Consider the following 21,355-nt stretch of genomic DNA (forward strand, 5'->3'; position numbering starts at 1 on the left):
AAAAAATAACCTGAAATAAAAAGGAATAATTAGAAATACGTTTAAATATGACAATGGATATCACAATTACCTATAATTCAATTGATAATGAATAATTATCAAGCACCGACCGGAACACATATTTCCAGTATAGAAAATTGAAAGCTCGCATGGTAAATAGCTTATCGTCTGTTCCCTTCAAAGGTAGCGCGAAAGTGCGGGCCCTGGGTTAATAAGAGAGTGAAAGTGAGCAAGTATAAGATAGCGGTTAAACAAGTATAGGGAAGTCCACCGGTTGGTTATAGACACACACGTGGTCTGTCACACTTGCGTGCAGAAATAAAAACACATTTACACTGATGTAACAGTGAGAAATAAATGATTAATGGTAATTTATTAACAGAGGTTACATATAGTGAGCCTCAAGTACACCAAAAAAACAAATTCACGCTGTATAAAAATCATTACTGTGGGATTTAAATATCGTGAATATTAAAGGAAAATCGTATCAATTCGGGAGATAATGTTATAGTTTTCAGTCTGAGGGTAACCATTTAAAACGTAGTTTTCTACCCCAATCTTCCATACCCCAGGAGAAAAGGACCGTGAACATATCGGAGATACCTCAGTGGTTCATATTGATCATATAAGGTATAATAGTTAAATCATTTTTTCTTTGAAAAGAGGGATGGTAAAAGGGACCACAAGCCAGAGCTAAAGTGAGGAGGTCCTTTTCTAAAATTATTTTTCTTTTATCTAAATTGTAAGACAATGAAAATTCATTGTCAAACTTCTGTTCTTTATTTACAAAATAGTTGTTCACGATCTTAAAATTAATTGGAAATGCTAATGTTGTCTTGAGAGATATTGTTTTGGTATCCTGCCCTAATCTACCCGACCTTAGTAACTCTTGTTTTACCTAAGAAAACTGCAATACATCTATCCTTAAAAAAAATCCCACATAGCTTTCCTGGGTCTATACAGTATGTGTGTCGTCTGCATTCATCATTTCCCAGTTCCAATTCCTGGATCCACCCGTAAAGTATATATGATTGTCTACATATTTGTGTTTTAATAATCAATGTATTTATGACACTTTCCTTCCCAATCTTGAAGAATGGACACTAGGGTCTAGAAGAACATATCTGTTTTTTCTGGACTTAATTAAAAAAAAACCCACATATATTATGAACGAATGAATACCTGTGGAAAAATCAAATGGCACAAAATAAAATCAAAACACCCACCGCAAACATTTATGATGAATTTAAAACTCAATATATCTATATGTATCTCTATCTATATATATCTATATGGCATTTCAATGCAATTTCAATAGGCACACGAAAGCTTCAGTCGATTATATTACACAGTTGTACACCTGGTTGCGGATTAATGCTCTTTAAAAGACTTACTTTAAAACTACCCTAGCAACCGTCAATAGCGTGAACTTGAGGAATGCGGAAGAAATTTTGAAAGCTGTGTACAAAACACCGTTTACGGGTAAATCATAAACTGGGTATTCCTCAAGGACGCTGAGTTCCCTATTATTTAAAAACAAAAATTTTCAATTAGTAGTGCATATGACTAACTATTTGTTATTTAAAAAAGGAGAAGCAACTGTTGATGCAAGTGGTGTAAACGTGATGCCAAGAGCTGTGTGTAGGGGGCTCAAATCCAAGTAATAGAAATAGATATACTCAAATTACAGCTCAGTGACGGCAAATAAGTTTGACTAGAAAGAAATATACTAAAAATAAATTTTGCCTCATTTCAGTAGTGTTGATAAAGATGTGTTTCTGTGTTGTAAGTAGGGATGTAACTTCACCTATGAAGGCGAATTACAAGGACTCGTTCAGGAATTGCAGTTACGGGAACGCCACTTTATGAAGCAGGGGTTCTGGGTACCATATAAGTTTTGCATTATGACCTCTGGGTCGAGGCCTCTGCTGGTGGACTGTTAGTCCCCGAGGGTTTCTACAGCCCAGTAGCTAAGTACATCGTTACTAGCTTGACAACACGGATGTATATTTAATTGCTGTTATAGAATTTAGAAATTCATTTGAAAATTAAGGATTATCTCCCTCATGCATATCTCTTATCCTTAGACGAATTTGGCTCCACTTTTTTGGCACGCTGTTTTTGGCTATATTTAGCTCTAAGGCTTCATAGTTATTTCGGATTTCAAACATTTCGGTTGAGCATCACTGAAGAGACATTATTTGTCGAAATGCGCATCTGGTGCATCAAAATTGGCACCGCATAAGGTTTACACTAAAGGGCTTGGAATGTGTCTCCTATTTAGTCATTTGTACTATTTTCTATCATTTGTCATAAGGTGAAATTAGTGAAATGATGCAAATTCAAAGGGTTTTCTGAAGAGGAAAAAATCTCAATAAAGTATTTCTAGAAATCAAAGGATGTTGTCATTTATTTTCCGGGAGTGGAAGAAATTTTTGTTTCTGTCATCGTTTAATACATTTTCTAAACAATGTACCAATATTTACCTTAAATTCGAAAATTTTAGGGGGCGGGGACTCCACACCCCTTAAATCTGCCACTGAATTATATGGTTAAATCTTACTCTTAAAATCACTAAAGTTAGGAGCTTCCGGGAGTTTCACCTTCTGGGCCTTCACCAGGGCTTTGCCCAAGTCCCGTTGGGAGTCTTAGGGCGGCCCAAGACCCTCTGCCTCTGGAAGAATATTCCACCCCCCCCCCCCCAACTCCAACCAGAATCCCTGCATCCGCCCCTGCTTTATCAATCAGTTCGGATACACAATGCAAGCGAGTCTGCAGTGGGTTGCACTTCGGGTTTATTTGAACGACGTCACCGTCGGAAATCCTCGGAAATATTCGCCAGTCCTCAGAATATCCGCTGTTGATCATGTGAATCGTTGCAGATTTTCCCCTAACAATTGATGATTGAATGCACTTGGATTTTCAGCCGCAGGCGATTGATATGCTTTTTCTCGACATGTACAATTGTCCATGCATTTGGACCGAAACTCGTCCTCTCCTGAAATTTGGTTTAAAAGTTACTCCTCCTGCCCGGCTGGGAATTTAAGAAAGGAAATTCTGCTTGGTTCTGTAGTTTCTTTAAATGTAGGCGCCAATTGCAAAGAGACAAATATCATCAGCGAGCTATGTTTTATTAAACTATTAAATAAAAATTAACCTGAAATAAAAGGAATAATTAGAAAAAAATCAACATGACAATGGATATCATAATTACCTATAAATAAATTGATAATGAATAATTAGCAAGCACCGAACGGAACACATATTCCGAGTATAAAATATTAAAAGCTCAAATGCTAAGTAGCTTATCGTCTGTTCCCTTCATGGGTAGCACTGAAAGTGTGGGCCCTGGGTTAGTAAAAGCGAGAAAGTGATTGAGTATAAGAAACCGGTTAAACAAGTATAGGGAAGTTTAGTGGTTGGTTATTGACACAAACGTGCACTGTCACACTTGAGTGTAGAAACAAAAACACATTTACACTTATGTAACAATGATAAATAAATGATTAAAAATAATCTATTAACAGAGGTTACCTATAAATAGCATCACGTACATCAGGAAACTTTAACAAGTTCAAGTTGTATAAAAAGCATTGTTGTAGGATTTAAATAGGTGAATATTAAAGGAAAACCGTATGAATTCGGGTAACAATTCTATAGTTTTCAGGTTGAGTGTAAGCATTTGAAACGTAGTTTTCTATCCATAGTTTGCAATATCCCAGGAGAAAAGGACTGTGAACATACAGGCGATACATCAATGGTTCATATTCATCAAAAGGTATACTAGTTAAATCATGTTTACCATGAAAAGAGAGGTTGTAAAAAGGGACCACAAGCTACAGCTAAAGTGAGGAGGTCCTTTTCTAAAAACATTTGTCTTTTATCTAAATTGTTAAGCAATGAGAACCCATTGCCAAACATCTTTCTTTATATACAACATGGCTGTTCACGTTCTTAAAATTAATTAGAAATGCTAATGTTGTCTTGAGAGGTATTGTTTTGGTATCCTGTCCTCGCCCACCCGACCTTAATAAATCTTGCTTTACATCAGAAAATTGCAATATAACTTTGTTTTCCTGTAAAAAAAAAAAAAAAAAAAAAAAAAAAAAAAAAAATCTCACATATGTTTCCTGGGTATATACAGTATGTGTGTCTTCTGCATTCATTATTCCCCTGTGACAATTCCTAGATCCACTCGTATAATGTACATATCTGTGTTTTAATAATCAAAGTATTTATGACACTTTCGTTACCAATCTTGAAAAATAGACACTAGGATCTAGAGGAACATTGCTTTATTTCTGGACTTGATTGAAAAAAAGAACCCGATTAGTATGAACGAATCAACACCTCTGGTAAATCCAAATGACACAAAATAAAAACAAAACACCCACCGCAAACATTTATGATGAATTTAAAACTCAATATATCTACATGTTTATAGAATCCAAATGTGGCGTTTCAATGCAATTTCGATAGACACACGAAAGCTTCAGTCGATTACATTACACAGTTGTACACCTGGTTGCGGATCAATGATCTTTAAGAGACCTGCTTTAAAACTACTCAAGCAGTAGCCATTGATATGAACTTGAGGAATGCGGAACAAATTTTGAAAGCTGTGTACAAAACAACATTTACGGGTAAATCATAAACTGCATATCCCACAAGGACGCTGAGTTCTCCATTATTTTAAAACGAAACGTTCAATTAGTAGTACACGTGACTAAGGTCGAACCATTCAACGATCTGACTGCTAATAACTGTTCTTCAAAATGCCCCATGACCCACAGAAGGGTAAGTTACTTGGTAAATATAAATCCTGGGGCGCTGTCTGTTTTATTTTTTATATAGAAATGAAATACACTAGAACTTAGGTAACGTGTTTTTATTTACATAAAACAGCGAGAATACTACCCTAATGATTTAGTACGTTTTGACACCGTGACCAACATCATGCATGACGTCTCAGTGTATACAGATACATAGGCGCCATGTACATAATTGATATTCATTTAAATCAAATCAATATATTTTAATCCAAATGTATAGATGACAGAACCCAAATGCTGAATGGTTAAACTGGATGAATATGGTTGTTCTACATCTACCAAAATGAGGGTGTTACACGTCTCATGTTAATTTCCCTAAAGTTATTGCATGAAAGGTCGACAAAATTAAGTTATTCAAACATTTGAAAGTATTTCCTTCAATGATTCTGGAAAAAAATAGTAAAAGATATATATTTAAAAGAAATAGCCAAAATACTTGGAGCATAAGTCAAACAAAAAGCAATTTATATTTTTTTAAGCGTTAAAATGGAGGGGTGTTCACGAAATTCAGAAATACTGCCCCCGTGAAACAAAATAAGTTGAGCATAAACATGTTCTTCGAGTTTCCTTCTCCAAAAACTGTCGCTTTGAAATTTTGTTTCACGAGGGCATTTTTTGTTGTTGTAAATTTTGTAAAACTTCACTAGTATTATTTCCAAGTTCACCTGTACGTCAATTTTCCTCAAGAATATATTGACTACTCCCTGGTTCAGTAGGTAGGGTCGTCAACTCTTATATCTTAAGATGTTTTCTTTTTTTTAAAGACCGGGTTCGTATCATTCAGGAACGCTTTTTTTCATATCACATTTTCCAGATAGATTTTTTTTCAAAATTGAAAATCGATCCTGGACACTGTTTAGTTTGTGAATAGGACTTAATTGCAACAAACACAGCGAATACAGCATGCGATACCTGTGTTTTACTAGTCAAGGCTGCTAACAAAAACTTTTTTTATGAATGAAAGTTGTTGACAAAGGCATGGTGCCTTTTACGAAAAACCATTATGAGCTTTGCAAATCATTGAAAAAAAGAAGATTAAGGCCGAACAATGTAAATAACCGTTAAACAGTTTAAGAGGAGAATGTTACATGTATATGTATTCCAGTCGTACTAAACCTCTCATATATTGTTTATGGTACAGTGTCATCACTGTCGGATTTAAAGGGGGCGGGTGGAGGTGGGGGATTGGGGCACACACACACTCCCACTAACATTTTCAAAGTTTAGGTTACAAATCAGCGCGTGCTATAAAAAGAGGGCACATCAAATCATATCTATGGTTGATTCTTAAAGGTGAATTTCAGTCCCTAACTCCGTCACTTTCGGGAAACCCTGTGAAGTTTGTAAACAAATACCATTGCGACGTCATCTTTCCACGCTGAAAATCTACCATGAAATACTGATAAGTTCAGCTCAAAAATATGTCAAAAACAAATAACAACAAATTAATATGTAACCTATTTCATGTGTATATCTATCATATTTTATTTGAAACCAATAGGCACTTCCATGGCTGACTGCTGTGGGGAATATTTTATCACTTACAATATTTTACATAAGTAGGACGAATAAGCAGTATACCTTGCTCTAATGTTGTACACATCTAAATGAATAACTGTATAGAGATTCCGAGTTGATTATATATATATATATATTTAATATGAATACTAGTATGCATATTTTGAGAATTGTTTTATATACATTGGTAATTGTTTGCAACCCCCTCCCTCCCAAAAAACCATACATCAATGTTTTATTGGTTATTCTTATTTTCAAAACAATCTGCTTCTTATAAAAAAACAACAACCGAGAAACATGTGATGAAAAGAGGTGTGTATAGGGGGGTTAAAATAAAATACAAATAGATGGACTCAAATCAGAGCTCAATGACGAGCAAATAAATTTGACTAGAAAGAAATTTACTGACGATAAATTTTGCCTCATTTAAGTAGTGTTGATAAAGACGTGTTTCTGTTTGTAAGAGGGGATGTAACTTCACCTATGAAGGCTAATCATGTTTAAATCAATTTTACTCGTAGAATCATTAAACTCCATAAGCTTCCGAGGGCTTCGCCCCCAGACCCCTGCCTTTGGAATAAAAAATCACACACACCCATCAGAATTCCTGGACCCGCCCCTGGACATGTACAGTTGCCAACTGTTGATTCTTAAAAATAATACATACAGTGTACGAGTATCAGAGCTTCTGAACTGTAATAGTCTAGAATATTATATATTTGATAAACTCGTATATCATGTAACCGTATACATTGTATCTGATACTCAGAAAAAAGAAGATGATTTAATTTCTCAATTTCAAAAATAGTTTAGACTAGGCCTACATGTATAATATATTGACAGATAAAACTTATCAGCCTTGTTCTTTGTACTGGGTAATCCTACACTATTCAAATGGCAAGTATGCAACAAGAAAAGGTCAGCTCTACGCCAAGAGTGTTGTTACGGAGCTCCGATTAAGGAAAATCGCCGCTTCAGTGCAACACCCTCTTTATACAACTTAAAAATTTCATTCAGTAAAGGTGGGGAGAGTCCACTAGGCTGATGTGATGTATATTTGGAGATGCTAAAAATAAACAGTAACGGTTCCAGAATTTCCAGGAAGGGGGGGGGGGCATGTATGTGAAAATCAAGTAATCAGTTATTTTGGGTGCCAGATCTAGAGTTTCATTCACCTTAGATTTGATTTCAATATGTTTTATGGGGGGCTTGATTGTTTTCAACTTAATTATATGTATATACCAGTGATGTAACTTAGGTAAATTTGTGGCGGACAGAGCGAGTTGGGGGGGTTTACATTCGCTGATATGGAATTGGTCTTTGTCAGAATAAACATGTGGCTGACTTGGGTTGTTTTTTTCCTCTCAATTTTTTGTATACCTGATTAGAGTACTTCCTGATGTGCACCTAGACGTGTAGCAATAGAGTGATGCTAAAACGCGGAACAGAAAACGGAATGGAAGACGGGATAAAATTTAAGAATTAGAATGATTAATATAGCTAAGATAACACCATAATTCGAAAGAAAATTAAAATCTTATTATTGTTAAAATATAGATTGCAGGAATTTGTTTACAAGCTGTAAAAAACAACTTACGAAGCATTTTACAAGAATTTTGAAATGTCGGCAATGAGATATGTCTTAGAGCGCAGCAACAGCTATATTGGACCAGGGTAGAGAAAGGAAAGAACACACACACGTTGTATCCCCCGTGTGGCAAAACGTCATTAACGTACATTTACATGTAAATTTATATTTGATACAGTCAGTGGCGGATTTAGGGAGGCAACCGGCGACCCCCCCCCCTTCCTTAAATTTCCAAATTTAAAGTAAATCGTGGTATCTTGTTTCGGAAAATGTATGAAATGATTAAAGAAGCAATAATTTCCCCCATTCCCGGAGAATTACATAGCAGAATCCTTTTATTTCTTGAATTACTTTATTGGCAGAACTTATTTTTTTCCAAAAAATCCTTAAATTTTGGGTAATTTTATTAATTCTACCTTAATAAAATGATAGAAAATAGTACAAATGACTTAATGGGAGAAATATTTCAAGCCCCCTACAATCTGTAAAATCCAGAAAATCCAGGAACTTCTGCGGGCATCGTCCCCTGAACCCACTGCCTCATAAAGCCCCCCCCCCCCCCCCAACATAATTCCTGGATCCGCCCCTGGCAGTGTATGTGTGTACCTACAACAGGGGAGTGTGGTATGTATATAACAACAATTCATGATCTTATTAAGTCAGCAAGTTAAACATATTGTGTTTTATATATCATTTTTAAGCAATAGAGACTTTGTGACTCCAAACATAAACAGGGAGGACTTCTAGCAGTTTATTTCTAAACTAAATACCTGTATCTTGATATTTAGATTAATGATGAGATGCCCTTTTAATTCCATTCAAGCATAAATTGTCTGTTAGCGTTTTACCTATTTCATATCTAATAATTTCCTCATACTATGGATCGTAAACATCACCTCAGTTTTCATTGGTTCAGTTTAAGTCTTTCTTTCCCGCTGTATCTCTTCGGGTTCAACATTAATCCGCAGGACGTCAGTAAATGTAAACTCATCCCAAATCCTGTATACACACCGGGCTCGTTCACTTTAAAATTGATGTGATATAATACATATACTGTACATGTATTATTAGAAGTGTACATCTAAATTACGAAGAAAAACAAGTTAAATTTAAAAAGGCTCTGGTTGGGGAAAATTGTTAAACAAAAATTGTTTGAACTTTTACACTGCTGTTTTTGTAGGGGTGGGGTGGGTTCTTCATTGGATATAAAGAAGTAGGTACAGTTTCTACAGTCATCTGGCCCAAAATATTGATGATTTCACATGGAGCTCAAATCCTGGCATTCGATTAAGGAATAGTTGAGCAAACCCAAAATTCACTCAGTTTGATCAGCATAATGATTTGTGTCATATGACGAGAGCTTGAAGTTGGCATACAATTGCAAAAATGCCATTTTCAATGAAAATATCCACAAATTCAGGTGGTTTTCCTTTTAGAAAACATACAGCGCATGCGTCGAACAAATTCATATTGAAGCATGTTTTTCATCTCAAAATAATACACAATATATATCATTTTCATTTTGCTCGACAAATGCGCACATCTTTTCCTGAGCAATAATTTGTATGACATTTGACAGTTTTCAGGCTTATTTTGAGAAAAAGGCGGGAAATGTCTTATTCATGATGTCATAATGCTATCCATTTAGGAGTATCATTCTGATTTTGTTGACATAGTATACCTGGCATTTATTTTACTTTCTTAAAACGCTGATTACGGTTAATTCCAGACACATTTTATAGAGAGACATTTTTTGGGCCTTTTTATGTATACAATCGTACCTTGTTCTTTGAAAACTCAAGTCTGATTAATTTTTCTTTTCTTTATTTATATTTTTCATGGCAAGTTAATGATTTTGAAATACATATGCATTAGTATGAAGCATATCAAACGGTGGACTATGTGGATGACTTCCCGCTCTCTATGTATTTTCTGCTCTCCTTGTTCATGATAAAACTTTTACTTTGCAAAATGCTGACCTCCTCATACTATTATTGCATACAATATTTTCCGTTTTCCGCTCCGGTCCGTCTTCCCTTTCATTCCCGTAGCGCGGCCTCTATTGCGAGATTGCACCCATAACAATAGATGAGCGGATCATAGGATCTAATCTTAATTAGATTGCAAACATGTGAAGACCATTTTGATATGAGGTTAGTCTTGTTTGCGGGTAAAAATGAACAGAAAATATTGTGTAGGGTGTTGTTTTAAAGTTTGAATACCATGCGATATATATATATGATCGGGTTCGATATTGGAGATGAAAGTAAGCGATAATTCTAATTTGTCGAATGGAACTTCGCACCTTTGCGAATAGCACCATTACATTGATTAAGGCGCAGCAGACGACAGAACTGAGAATATAGACCTAGTTTTTCTCCGTGTATGTAATACATGACTGCTAAACTCAACATTGCCAGCAGATACGAGGGGACTAAGACTACGAATAAAATTATCTAATCGTGGTAAAGTAAGAAACTGTTGATGATTAGCAAACATTGGTCTCCTATATTCAGAATTTCCTTTGATTACTCTAGGTCTGTTTCCCAAGACGACATTATACTTGCCCCGGGCAACGAGAAAGCGTAATTCTAGACCCTTGGTAATCATTTATATATTATTTCTTTTCTTAATGTTTGATTGTAAGAGTTATCGTTCGTGTCCAGAGCTCCAGATAATATTGTTGTGTAGCCGAGAAATTACATATAAATATCTGGTGTCTTACCTTAACTAGACATGAAAGACAGGAGACGACTAAATAAAGGTATGCTTCTAAGGAAAGGGGCAAACAGAACTATCGCTCAAGCAGTGTGGACAAGGTGACGTAGGAATAGACCAGGGTCAGAGGGCATGCATAGCAATGAGTACGACTTGGGAGAATATGAAGTAACAATGCGTTTACACTACAATAATTATCATTTCTGTTAGTGGAACAGTTTGACCAATGGCTATTTTATTTTAAAGTACTCTATGTATTTTAACTCTTTAAAGAAGGGGATGTGCTATGAACGCTTCGTTTATGTCCCAGTAGTCTCGCACTTGCTAGCTAGACTTGTGCATTTTCTTACCAATGATGCACAAGAGTCATCAAAGCGCGATAACTCTAACGATCTGGTAATGGGAAGCATTGTTTACCACAAAGAGTATTTACTCCCTGCTTTTCATATCAATGAATATTTTGCATTTCAGAAAAAGTCAAAAGATTATTTTTTTAATTTACTGATTATCTTTGCTGTTTGCCACTAATACTAGTGGGTTTCCCCCCTTATATAACTGGTATCGATAAACGGTACAATTGCCAATGCAAAAAAAAATCATTTTTCCCAATTTTGAGACTAAAAATTCCCAATTTACTTACCAAAAAAATAGACCACTGACATCGTAATCTACGAATCTCGCTATTCACAACTCTAGGACTAGGCTATTGCGCATACACAAAATATTGACAACAAATATCTAGTTCGAATTTGTTCAGTTTTTTGTAAACAAAAGACCAATCGACGTGTGTCACAGCATCAACACGCATTGCAAACAGAAAACGATTTGCTTTACAAACATATTATAATGTACAATGTTCACTCGTAAGGTTACTGAGAATAAATTTTCACCAACGCCCAATTATAAGCATTTAATTTCTTGATGTATATGTATTATGAACACCTAATGCACGTAATATTTATCCTAAAGTTGCGAATAGTAAGAATTTACTTAGTCTGAAACGTGTGAGTTAACTAAAATGCTAACTTCCGGTAATGAATCGAAAGTACAGATCATGGCAGTGTGCGCGTTTTTGTAAAGCTACGACGATGCTAAAACGAACCTACGATGATTCCTTATGTCTCACAACAGCAAATATTACCGTAAAATATCGGTACTTGGAATCACCAAAATTACCGCAAATCACCGAAATTACCAAAGAAATGGCCGAAGTTACTCATAAAGGGGCCGAAATTACCTCAGTATATGTTCAACTATATGCCATTTAGTCACACTTTAAATTTCATACTGATTGATAATGATTTGAAGGAGTTGTGGCGTAAATTTTATACAAGTTATTTCCCTCTAAATACCTCTCGTACACGTGAAACAATTTATTTCACGTTGTTTGAATGCAATGCACTGTAATATAGTAATGATAATACATTGCCATATTCTACACTACAGTAAAAAAGTTTGTAAAGAGATCTATGGCTGAAACAATTAATTGCGGTTCACTTGGACCATGATTCACGGCATTCGTTTCAATTTTCGGTTCAACATCTTCAAATTTCGATTCGGTTCATGTTTACATTTCTTTCCGGAAATAAATAATTAACCTTGGATTTGGATTTTACTAATTACAATTTATTACAACAAAATGGCGGACGCCAATTCGGGAATCGTGATTAAAAACCTTCCGCCAAATCTAAGGTTCCCTGTATGGAAACATTTAGGTTTTAAAGAGAACAGAACTGCAGCAGTATGTAGAATTTGTTTCACAGAAATAAATTACCAATGCTCTTGGATATTTCTAGTCAACTCGTACCCTGCCCGACTCGTACACAGGTCAACTCGAACCAAATAGGTCAAGTCCTACCAAAAAGGCAAAAGTCAACTCGTTCCCAAGAATCTGCCCATAATGCAATATATCTATGCGGATATAAGTGACATATTGCTTAGGTATGAGTTGTCATCAATTGAAGAGGAAGAGTCAACTCGTAACCAGATTCCTGGGTACGAGTCGGTCAGGGTACGAGTTGACTTAACTCCCTCTTGAATATTATAACATGGGATATGAGATCATAGTCTGTTGTTGAAAACGATGACTTTCAGGGGAAAAAATGAAATGAAAACATGAAAGTTGTATTTTTATTTTTTTTTTTTTGTCTATTGCAGGTTTTGACAACTATTGAATTGAATCGAAAATAATCGAATTGTGGCCTAAGAATCGAAAATCGAACCTAAACGTGAGGTACTTCAATCGTTTCAGCCCTGAAGAAGTGACTATTTCTTGTCTTGTTCTCTTTTTTCGTTTCTATTAGTTAAAATCATCTGCCGATACATTGGTAGAAAAATCCCAATTTGTTCGACTTTGGCGCTATTTTTCCCAATTGACTGGGTTCCACTACTAGTGGGTAGAAAAAAATCGCTGAATACAGAGTTCGATCACTTAATCCAAATATGAAACATAATACTTGCTTCTCGTTGCATCGTGCATCCCATTGTATCATTCTATTTTTATTTTTGTCGTTTACGCATGAGTATTTGGAATAAAAACATAAAATCACGTTGTTTAGTCAGGCATTATATTCTAAATGAAAATTTATGATAATGATAAATTTCAGTACAATAAGTTCAAATAATGCAGAATTTGATTTTTTCTAAAAATAGACGAAGAGAGCATTTAGAATAATATGCATTAAATTGTTGGTTACAAGTTCAATCCTTATGAATCGTTTTTAAAATATTGTCTGGTTATTTTTGTTGTCTAGAATACGTGATTAGCGTCAATGGCTTAAGATGTATGGAAAGCCAGAAAGGTAAAATTATTAAAAATATTTTCATAAAAAAAATATATTTCACCGGCAGCTTGACTTTGTTTTATTTCTACTGCAAAGTCATATAAGATAAATCAATTAGGTACAATTTAGATATTGCAAACATATTTATTATTCTTTTTCTTCATATTTATGAGTAAATTCAGTGTCTGAATGTTGGAAAACAGTATTTTTATGCAGAAAAATCATTAATTTATTATTAACTCACATCATAGCAAGGCATCAATCACACTTGCCAAATGTTCTATGTACTGTGCTTATTTTGTTTTTATAACAATGGGTCAGATATCAGAATAAAATCAAGTGTCTTGTAAGATTTTAACAAATATTAAATTTAATATGTTAGTTTTGAGCGCTGTTGATAGATTTAATGATGTAGCACGATATAGTGGAACTCTTCAATTTCAACTAACACGAAGCAAACCAAAATTGCACACCGTATTTTTCACGACTTAAAAGAAAATAATCGAACTTGTTTTTTACTTTGTGGGTTGGGGAAGATACAGATATCAATAACAATGAAATTATTTATTCGCCAGGTATACTGAGACTTATATTGATACCACCCTTTTCTATTTTCATACGTATTTTTTTAACATCACATTAAAAGAAAAAATGTAAATTGTTTTACACTATTGGTTGAGGAAAAGACGTACATTTTTAACATCACAAATTTAACGCAAAAAATATTGATGTTTGAAATTCATATAAAACATAGAACTAGCACGATACAGTGAGACATCGGGCTAGAACTTTCCTTGCTCCTTGTAACTATGAGAAATGGAGGATAATTTGCCTTCAGAAGCCCATGTTTTAATTTTCAGATTTTATTACCATGGCAACCAATTTTCAAAAAAAAATGTATGGTTCTTGAAAGTACACATGTGAGTTTTTAAAGGATTCCATCATGTCATATGCTGCTAGCCTGGAAGTAAAAAATCAACAAAAATTAGGAAAATCTACCCATTTTTTCAACCCCTTTAACCACCCCCCCCCCCCAAAAAAAAATCCCCAGTGTAATGACAGATATCAACTTTCAGCAAAATTCCTAACCTTTCCAACAAGGCCAAATTTGCAATAATGTCCCTGATTCCTTTTCGAGATATTTTACATCAAAGATGCGGCATGCTCTTTTCAACTTACTGTTTAAAGTAACAGTAGAATTACCCACCCAGAAGTCAAACTCTCATCCATCGCACAGTCACCGTTTCGAAAACCATAAAAAGGCAAATGATCAATGTAGAATGGTCTCCTCCTATATATATATATATATATATATATATATATATATATATATATATATAGTCGTTATAACGATCTAGTTCGTCAATACAACCTCGCATTGGGTCAAATACTGTCTGACGTGTTTCATACCGATTGTTAAGCCGTTCTTGGCACACTGATTTTGACTGCGGATAACTCCGTTTACCTGATCAGGATATGGGGCTCACGGCGGGTGTGACCGGTCAACAGGGGATGTTTACTCCGCCTAGGCACCTGATCCCACCTCTGGTGTGTCCAGGGGTCCGTGTTTGCCCAATTATCTATTTTGTATTGCTTGTAGGAGTTATGAGATTGATCACTGTTCGTTATCTTCATCTTGCATCAATAACAATGAAACTATTTAAATTCTATAAAATACTCTTAACATGTTTACATTTTAAACCTGGTCACTTTACCTTCGTATGGCAATTTGCCAGGTATATTGAGACTTATATTGATACCACCCTTTTCTATTCTCAGACAGGATTTTCCCTTTGCACATGGACATTGATAAAAAATTGAGAGAATATTCATAAGCGCTAAGTTGCAGTAATTCCGTTTCAGAGTTTTTCTCTGATTTTCTGGGTACCGGGTAAATCATATTTCTTTACAGCAAATTTTGAGAAAAATACTACTTCCGGTTGATTGTTTTCATTATTAAACGTATTTTTTCACTAGATTTTTAAATTTTTCTCAGCATTTGAAATTATATTTCAAAGACAATTTGATTCAAATATGCATTCTTATCGCTAAAGTTTTCTTTAGGGAATACACTTGATTTTAGTTCCCATTTCTATACAAACCTCCATACAATGACAGAAAATCTGTTATCTTCGTTAATATTCAAGAATGACTTGTTCTGGCAGATGGGACAGTGCCTGTCTGAACTGTTTTACTTATTGCCCCTACACCACAGTCAACAATGTTTATTGTCCACTTGTTTTCATTTATATCAAAAAAATAAAAATCATCTGATGTGCTAAGCTAAGAGTATTTTTATCCAGCCCTCTCCATACAATATTTTGTACAAATACTACAAGCTCTTGACTGAAGAGGGGGAAATTCTTATCCTGAAGAGATTATTTTGCCAATGGCCTGTGCTGACACATCATATTCCGTAACAAGGAAATCAAAATTAGCTATAAAGTCAATATTATTCTTTGATTCCTTTGGCACCTAGCGCTACCAATGAGCATGGAACTAGGTTACTTCACCGTCTGATAATTTTTCTATTTTTAATTTTATATATGAATTTTCTTCTTGAGGTGAATAAAATGTACGATGACTCACTTAGCATATCAAACTACAATGATCTAAACAAATCATACACCTGTCTGAATTTTATAAAAGCAGACTGTATATTATCTGTATACAAAATGTATCAGAAAATTATTTATACTATCTCAAAATAAAATTGATCAGAATTTTTTTTAATATTATCTCTACACAAAATGTATCGGAAAAATGTTCTATATGAATTATCTCTAAACAAAATGTATCGAAGAATTATCCATATTATCTTGATACAAACTGTAACAGATATAGCATATAGATATAGCATATCTAGTTTTCCTACAGGTGAGAAAACTTGTATGATTTGACATCACACAGAAGGAAGAACGGAAGTCTTTTTTACATGGTGGTACAATGTATCAGCTGTTCTATCACTTCATGCATATCAATATTTCAGATAAGATTACTTAAGCAGTGTTATCTTTGACATTATATTTTATTAATAACTGATAATTATATGTTGCTGTCATTTAGAGTCAATTCACTCATTTTCCTCCAAAGATGTACAAATGTTAAATTCTTTAGTGCTTTTAGCTAACCTGAGCCGAAGACGAGCTTTTCTGATCAATATTTGTCCGTTGTCCATCATCGTTGTTGTTGTTATCATAATCGTAAACTTTCCACATTTTCGTATTCTAATCCAGAATTGCTGGGCAAATTTCAATCAAACTTGGCACAGAGAATCTATGGGTGAAGGGGATTTATATTTTTAAAATGAAGGGTCATGCCCCTTCAAAGATGAGATAATCACAAAAATATGGTGGGGAAATTTAAAAATCTTTTAAAAGCCACTGGGCCTGAAGATATGAAATTCATATGAAAGTATCCTGCCATAGTACAAATTCGAATGTGTTAAATGTGCCCCCAGAGATAGCATGGTACCACAACAGGGGATAAAAAAAAGTACAGGCAAATCTATAATGGGAATTTTTAAATGTCTTTTTCTGAAAATACCCTGGGCCAGGAAATTACAGATTTACATGAAAGGTTTCTGATATAGTGTAGATTCAAATTTCTTCAAATCATGGTCCCTGGGGTAGGATGGGGTCGCAATAAGGGGTTAAAGTTTTACATACTAATATAATCGGACATTTTTTAAAGATCTTTTGAAGAACCACAGGACCAGCTAGGTTTATATTTATATGAAAGCTTACTGACACACTGCAGATCGAAGATTGTTAAAGTCATGGCCTGGTCCCGGGGTTATGGTGGGGCCTGACAATATCAGAACAAAGATTTACATTGGAAAATATCGGGAAAATTTTCTTCTCAAGAATTTCTGAGCAAAGAAAGTTTACATTTACATGCATGTACGCTTCCTGATATAATGTAGATTGAATCTTGTTGAAACCCTTGCCCCTGAGGGTAGGTTGGGGCCATTGCAGGCGACACATGATTTGTATACAAATTTACACTGGTTCAGAAAAGTTTGCATTTACGTGTAAGCTTACTTACATAGTACTGATTCAAAATCTGATCATGGTTAAGTTAGGTTGGAGCCACAATAGGGTTAAAAGTTTTACATGCGAAAATGTAGGGGTAATCATTCTGAGAATTTAACATTTTAAATGGTATAGATAATAGGTCTATGTCTTTTTTTGATGCGGTATAGACTTATGGCATTTGGAATAGACCTGACCAAAACTCCTTGCATGGAACGCACAACATTTCTCTCCTCGAACTTAAACCATACTCGTCTGTTCTGCCTCTGTGGCTTGAATTCGCGTTTTCTTCCTTCCATATAGCCTGCGTTTTTCTTGTTCGGATTCTTGTGTTTGTTTGACACCATTAGGTTTAATGCCAGGCTATGTGCCTTCAAAATATTTAACTGCAAAATCATCTACACGCCATTTGTTGACCTTCACCTCAAATTATTTTTGCTAAGTCGAACGTATATTATTTTGTTTAACATTTTTGCAATATTTGAATATTTGCGAAAGAAAGATAAAGAACAACTCTTGTTATATTGTTAGTGAAAATTTCAATTTAAAAATCGATCCCAATAAAATCCATCAATGCAGATAAAAAAAGCATCGACATTTAAAGACACACGAATCATATGCTGAACAATTTGTTTAGAACACTAGTCATAATCTTCAAACCGCTTAGACACATAATTCGTATATTTTAAAATCAAGAGGAAGACAATTCAGGTCCTAAAATAGAGATTGACGATTGTAAGGGAAAATATTTATTTTAAGTGCATTATCACACACGTACCATAATTATTCCTTTGTTTCTAAGAGTTTGGCATAAACAATTAGGGATATCGTATGTGCACATGACATGATCCAACCTCATTTGGCATAGCCGCGGTCTATCGGTTAAATTCTTAGACTAGAAAATCTTTAGATATGGACCAATGTCACTCAGGTGAGCAATGTGGCTCATGGGCCTCTTGTTTTAAATACCCTACAGTAACCATTTCACCGCATAGATAAATTCAATACTTTAGTTTTTCCACAGGTGATAACAGTTAAATTTATCAGCATCACAAGATAACAGCTATATACATCAGCATCACAAGAAGAGAAAAATGGAAAACATGTGGTGGTAACAATAGTAACGTTGATATATATGAACTGATATTGTTTAGTATAGGTTTATTTTCATAAAAAGCTAAAAGTCCAGCAGAAATTTATTTTTTAATCAAGAGTTTTAAATCATCTGATTCTTTGAGGTTATCCAATATCATTGGTCATCGTCCGTCATCGTGTGTCGCCCGTTACCAAATCTACATTTTAACCTTTCCTTGAAAACTACACAGCTAAATGTTACCATTTTTGGTAACATTTTTGGTGTGGAACGTGTTTAGGATCAAAGGAAAATAAATAATTGACTGTGAAATTTATGACCTTGGATGGGACCAAACATGCTTTAAGAGGCTATATATGGAAAACCATCTTCTCTACTCCCAAAAATGTGGGAGAAAAACTAAATGCATAATTATGATATCCATATGGCCTGAGATATGTTTAGAAAACCATTACAGTTAATGAAATCTTCAAAAATCTCCCTCTTTACTTCTAGACACCAAAAGTCAAACTATTTAGCATGATTATAATAAGCAATGAGTCCTTTACCACAAGTGTGAGTTGATAATCCTTGGGATCTGGAACTATTCTATTGAAATACCATAGAAACTTCAAAGTTTTCTTTACTTTTGAACAACAACTCGTCAAATTGTTGATATAATTTAAAAATTGTGTAATGTGATACAAGTTGTTGAAATCTCAATGTTTAAAAACAAAATCCTTACTACTGGACATCAATAGGACACACTGCTTGCATAATAACCTATAGTTATGTCAATATATCTATACCCATAGAAAGCAACTATACATAATTACCTATAGCGAGCAATTTGTCAGCATTACCTATTACGAGTAACTAGGCATAATTACCCATATGAAGCAATTATCCATCATTACCTATAGCAAATAACTAGCCATCATTACCTGTAGCGAGCAACACGTAGTTAATTACCTATATTGAGCAGCTAAATATGATTACTTATATAGCAAGCAACTAACCACAATTACCTATATCAAGCAACTAGAGATACTTACTAATAGTGGTTAACTAGCTTTGATTACCTATAAAGAGCAATTAGCAATCATTACTTACAGCGAGCAACTAGCCATAATTACCTCTAACAAGTATATATCCAGCATTACCTATAGTGAGCAACATACCATCATTACTTATAGCAACAACTAGCCATCATCACTCATAGCGAACAACTCGACATAATTACTCGTAGCGAACAACTAGACACAATTACTCATAGCGAACAATTAGACATCATTACTCATAGCGAACAACTAGACATCATTACTCATAGCGAACAATTAGACATCATTACTCATAGCGAACAACTAGACATCATTACTCATAGCGAACAACTAGACATCATTACTCATAGCGAACAACTAGACATCATTACCTATCACGAACAGCTAGACATATACAGCGAACTACTCATTACCAAGAGCAAACAATTCGCTATGGGAGGAATTAGCTACCATTACCTATTGCAAGCAATTAGCCATAACTGTCTGTTGTTAGCAACAAGCCATCATTACCAATAACAATCAACTAGCTATAATTACCTATAGCAGGCAATTAGCCATAATGACCTATAACAGGCAATTAGCCATGCTTAGCCATAGCGAACAATTAGCAATGGTTACGTATAGTCTACAAATTGCAGGTAATTACCTATTATGAGGAACTAGCTATAATTACCTATAGCGATCAAGTAGCCATTATTATCTATGTCGAGCAACTAGCCCCCATTGAAACTGTAGACATTCTGTGTTTTCTTCTCAAAAATTCGTTGTAATGTGATAAAATGTTCTCCCCTTTTAAAGAATTGTGTATTGTGATTTGAGTGTAATATTTACAGCACTATATCTATCATCTAGTACAAAGTATAGAAATGGTGAAGTATAAAGAGCACAAAATCAATACAGTTATTTCTAAAGACCAAAATTCTGTATCCTCAGATTACCGTTATGGCGCATGAGCCTCTTATTTTACATTTACCCTTATAATGGTCAGAACAATGAGTTACCTCCCCCTCTGTCTCTCAATCATTAATTCAGAGTTTATATTTACTCAAAACCTCCTTTATGTTTGATAATTCTAAAATACAATGACGTACACAAGAGGGTGACACCATCATAGTATTAATTACTCTTGACAGAATTCCCAAGTCCTGCTGTACATCAGAGGAACAGAGGGTGAAATCAGAGAGGTAATGCTTTCTATGTTACTTTTTGTTTACCTTTAATTTAGGACTTGGTGAGGATTACATGATTTATCAGTTTACCTGAGTCATAGGTTGAAGTGAGTTTTTTTTTTCTAATCGAAATATTTCTTTTGTCTGTAATAAATGTTTTTAGCTCAGCTCACCTGAGTAGTAATTGACATTTGGGGTCAGGAAGTCTTGCACTTCTCTGTAAAATTATAAAACGTCCTTCCCTATGAAAATGTAATTTATCAACTGTGTATGATAATTATACCAACATATCTACCATCTAACATAAAGTATAAAACACTCATGTAACGCACTGGTTTCTAAAAATCGAAATATGTGCATACTCAAGTGACAATTAAGGCTCATAGGCTTCTGGTTTTATCGTTGTGATGGAAATACCAACCTGTTCCCTGAATTGTTAATGAGTTTACAACAACCACATCAGATAGCTGCAGATTTGTTCTCTGTGGACATGTTATATATTTATCATTTAATCAGAATCTAGTCAACATTGTACATCATTCCTCATTGATTCAAACTCAAAACAAACAAAAATGTACAT

General features: G+C 34.6%; 1 protein-coding gene across 9 annotated transcripts in view; it reads left to right on the forward strand.

The window, feature by feature from the left end:
* Positions 1 to 3,428: 3,428 nt before the first annotated feature.
* Positions 3,429 to 21,355, forward strand: part of LOC125666148 (uncharacterized) — a 35,612-nt gene continuing 17,685 nt past the window's right edge. For 5 of the 9 annotated variants that reach the window (XR_008799052.1, XR_008799051.1, XM_056151395.1 and 2 more), the window contains exons 1-4: positions 3,429 to 4,797; positions 16,317 to 16,380; positions 18,498 to 18,584; positions 20,740 to 20,790. The gene's annotated coding sequence lies outside the window, so the exon portion shown is untranslated. Of the gene's footprint in view, positions 4,798 to 13,409; positions 13,458 to 16,316; positions 16,381 to 18,497; positions 18,585 to 19,795; positions 20,791 to 21,355 lie in introns of those variants that run through there. The other 4 variants (XM_056151398.1, XM_056151397.1, XM_056151396.1 and 1 more) reach the window with 4 other exon arrangements.

The sequence above is a fragment of the Ostrea edulis genome, chromosome 10, assembly GCF_947568905.1.
Source record: "Ostrea edulis chromosome 10, xbOstEdul1.1, whole genome shotgun sequence".
In the NCBI taxonomy this organism is placed as follows: domain Eukaryota; kingdom Metazoa; phylum Mollusca; class Bivalvia; order Ostreida; family Ostreidae; genus Ostrea; species Ostrea edulis.